General features: G+C 30.0%; 1 long non-coding RNA gene across 1 annotated transcript; it reads right to left on the bottom strand.

Annotated features, from left to right (window-relative positions):
* Positions 1–2,668: 2,668 nt before the first annotated feature.
* On the bottom strand, positions 2,669–4,116 carry LOC125863177 (uncharacterized). Its single transcript, XR_007446111.1, has 3 exons — positions 3,876–4,116; positions 2,858–2,990; positions 2,669–2,756 (listed from the first exon to the last, which is right to left on the bottom strand). It is a non-coding gene; the product is annotated as an uncharacterized LOC125863177 (long non-coding RNA).
* Positions 4,117–4,475: the final 359 nt, after the last annotated feature.

The following is a 4,475-nucleotide window of genomic DNA, read 5'->3' as shown; positions in this document are numbered from 1 at the left end:
ATTATGTGAACTTTGATAAGCATTTGAATATATATATATATATATATATATATATATATATATACTCTCATCAAATTAACATGAGAAAAAATGTAACTTGTAATATTTATTGTATAATTTTTGAATATTTAATTCTAAATATAAAAAATATAGAGTTGATCAAATCTTATTTAATTTCAAAATTAATCAAAATAACTTTTGAAAAAGAAAACATGACAACTTATTAATTTGAGATGGTAAACTTATAGGCATTTATAAGACTACTAGATATAGGACCCCGTGATATATATTATTTTTTTATTTTAATTTATGTCATATTATGGAATTTGAGAAGTTATTGAAATTTTTATATGATTTTAAAAATATTTTAAATTTTTAGCTATTGTGATTTGTAGTACTTTTTTTAACATAATTTTGAAAATAATATTTATTACTCTGTTTGTTCTAATTTATGTGGCACACGCAGAATTTCAAATATTAACCATTTTTTATATGTCTCTTTAATATATTAAGTTGTTAATTATTGTATTTTATAGTACATTTTGAACCTAATTTTTTAATAATATATGTTATTTGCCATGTCCCAATTTATGTGGCATTAATTGATAGATTTGTTGGAGTCGAGAGATTTATTTTGTTAATTATTGTAATTTATAGTTTTTTTTTCCGTCAATTTCAAACAATATATGTTGTTAATTGATAGAATACTTTTAATGTAATTTTTTAAAAAAAATATGTGTGACTGTCCATCACTACAAGAAATCAGTTGTTTAGTGGCGACTAAAATCGCCACAATAAGCCAGATAGTTGCCACTAATGACCTTTAGTGGCGACAATAGCACCGTGGCAAGTACTTCCATAACTAAAGGTTTCTTGTGACGACCTTCTTATAGTGCCACAAAAAATTATATTTGTGGCGACTTTTCTCGCTACAAAAATTGAACAAACACGCCACAAAATAAGGTTTCAAAACATAGATGCTACGTTAGTCGCCACTGAAAACTGACTTTCAATGGCGACAAGGGTCGCCACAATAGTTATATATGTTTAGTGGCATCTCTTATCGCCACTGAAAATGTCATTTAGTGGCGACCGTGTCGCCACAATAGCATTTTATATTTAGTGGCAGCTCTTTTTGCTGCAATAGCATGAGCTATAGGAACAACTATTGTCGCCACTAAACGTGTTATATCTTCAGTAGCAACTTTTATTGCCACTACAACTTATTTCTTCAACAATTGCAATATACAATATTTTAATTAATTTCTGTTGCCACCTAATGTCTGAAATATATATACATGTACACACCAATAAACTGCTACCCAATATTAAATGTATTCAATATATTCAATAAACATATAATTCTCATGTTGAATAATTCAAATACTTTCATGACAAAAAGGTCAATTAAATATTTTACACAATAGTATATTGTTCAATGTCAATTTACATATATGATTAAAAGAAAACATTAAAGGTCTTCAAATCATCCTTCCTTGACGCTTTTTGCATTCTAGAAACTTGTCCCCTGTAATTAAGAGGGGAAAATAGGATTTACTTTGACAATTCTCATAATCTAATACTGAAACAAAAGAGGTAACCTTGGAATAAAATATTGCAAAAAGAATTTAAGAAATCAAAGCAATAAATGACCGAAGATAATTGTACAACATAGTTTTATCCTAGCATAATAAGTTCAAATCATTAAGAAAATGGTAAAATACCTATAACATAGATCTTTAAGTGTTAGAAAAAACTTCAACCCAATAAAATGAACAATATTTCCTGTTTATCTTTGCAATGTATTGTTGTCATAGTCTATACTAAACAGTATACGCCAAGTATCGTAGGCAATGTCAAACTATTTAGAGTGTACCAAAAGCAAAGAAGTAGGTACACTTGAACCAGAACAAGGAATTTTCATTTTTTTTTGGATAAGTAGGATCATGTAGAGCTCACCCAAAGTGCAAATGTCATCTTGCAATCACAGTTGTGACAAAGTTCATAGCATATGATACCTTCAAACTCAAAATTTGAGTTGAATCTAAAATAATTGATAATCTATTTATGTATCCATAAAAAGATATTGAAGAGAAACTAGAAAGAATGTAGGGCACTCGTTGTCATTTCTTTTTGTCATAATAAAGTGTGAGCAATATGGTTCTAAGGAGAATTTAACTAAGAGAGGAAATAAATTTATCAGGAAAATCATACATGGCTAGGAGGGATGTGCTTTCCACTACGAAGGTCTAGAAAAAGTGTCCCAATGCTAAATATCACACTCTCTGAGGTGATTCTTGCTGCAAAAAAAAATTAAAAGAACTTGGTGAATTAAAACAATTTCAATGTGAACTAAAGCAATATCAATAATACATGAAATATAAATGTAATTAAAACCATGAATTCACTGAAGCCTACACATTGTATGGATTGCAAAAAAATCCTACAAGGCTACACCAATGCTATGATAGTCAATGTGGCTCCTTTTAGTTTGTTAAGTCGCAAAAAAATCCTACAAGGCTACACCAATGCTACAATAGTCAAAGTGGCTCCTTTCATTTTGTGAAGTCAAAGTAGCTCAAAGAAAGCATTCCAATTTAACATTGTAATATTAGAAAGTGCCTTAAGATGGTTGTGTTTGTTTATTAGGATAGTTCTTACCTTTCAAGAGAGGTAAATGTCAAGTTTGTGCTGTAACTTTTTCCATCTCGATTGTTCTTCATCAAACCAAAGCAAGAGAATCGGGGATCACCATCCTGTGAAATAGACAGAGGAGGCCACTAAATGCATTTAAGTACTTGAACTACAAAATTTAACAATACCAATGAACATACTGAAGAGGTAACTATCTACTTACTTCTCTGAATAATATTCTATAAGGATTAAATCATGATAAAGAGCACGTCCTTTGCCTGTACAATTTTCAAGAGCTTGTGCAATATACAATGCCACTCTGAACCGCATTACCCACTTTATTGGTTGTGTGTCCCCTGAGATAAGCTCTCAAAAATAAGTACTATTATATGAATCATTATTGAAGAAATACGTTATCTTTCTAAGTAAATTCATGATTTTTTAGTCTTCCTTAAAGCAGTTAAATCAAATAGGGAGCCAATATCATATAATCTCATTTTGGACTTTCTCATAGTTACTCTCTAGGTAAAGTAAGTTGATGGTCAGTACAATGTAGACTCTGTATAATGAACTATGTGTATGGACTTGCTAGCAAACACTCACAATGTCATTTCTGATAAGCAACTATATCTGAGAACAAAATTAGAAATCTAGGCTTTGTTTGAAAAATCACTCTAAAATGGAACAATGCAGGAACCCAAGGCTTTGTTTGGGGAATATCAGAACAAGATTGCAGATTGAATCTGCTCTTGCTTTCTTGTTAGAAATTAGAATTTATAGATCAAATTGTAGTCTCATCCAGCTTGTATTTATCAGTTCAACCAAAATCACTTCAACAAAATTAGTTTTGCAATTCTAGTATTCAATATTTATATCACTACAGCATATCATCAGGACACGAACAAATAGAGAAAGTGAAGAAAATAAAAACAATTAAATAACCAGTATCTCGCAACTGGAAAACAAACTAAATCCTAATTAGTTCCACTACAATTTGCTTCCTTCGCCACTTTGGTGTGAAAAAAATAAAATAAGCAGCTAGGAAAGGCATCCTAGTACAATCACACACAGTTAAAGTAGATTAAACATAAAGAAAATAACATGACATATGGACCTTTAGGTTGCTCATTCTCACTTTAAACGAAAATAAAAACACATCAGGAAACAAGAGTTTTTTGGCACAAAACATCACTAACATATAATTTCATAATCTTTCTGATAATTTTCTGTAATTTATTCACCTTATAGAGTAGATCTGACGTCGTCCACACCAACATTGATTTCAAACTATCAAGAAAAGGAATGGTTTCATCCTTGACACTTCCTGTTGAACTTTGAAATTGTGAAAAGCCGCACAATTTTATACAAATAAAGTCCTCACACCAAGTTTACCATAGTTACACTTACATCGGAAGAGAATTGAGGCAGAGAATGTGTGAAGCGGGATGTGAATTTGGGAGGCAGAGCGGAGGAGAAATTTTGGGGAGATGGAAAAATGAGATGAGATGTAGGGCTTCTATAATTCTATTTAATTATTTTGGGCTTCTTTAGTTTTTTGCCTATTTAATTTTTTGAATTATCTAAATTAAGAAATTAAAAATGACCTTACAAACTAAAAGCAATAAGAATTAAATGTGTCTCAAAAACTAATTAGTTTTGTAGGGTGCAAAGAGTTTCAATATTTCAGTACTTATTTAAACTATGTTTCATGAAATTATGAAATCACTTGGAGTATTTATTAAAATATTCTAAAATTGTTAGTACTTTTCTAATATTTGAGTGTTTATATTAAAAATATTTGTTTATATATATGGAATTACTATAAGTAGGGGTGGGCATTC

Source organism: Solanum stenotomum, chromosome 4 (assembly GCF_019186545.1).
Source record: "Solanum stenotomum isolate F172 chromosome 4, ASM1918654v1, whole genome shotgun sequence".
Classification (NCBI taxonomy): domain Eukaryota; kingdom Viridiplantae; phylum Streptophyta; class Magnoliopsida; order Solanales; family Solanaceae; genus Solanum; species Solanum stenotomum.
Note: the sequence above shows the minus strand (reverse complement) of the source record. Positions and strands in the feature narration are given on the sequence as shown.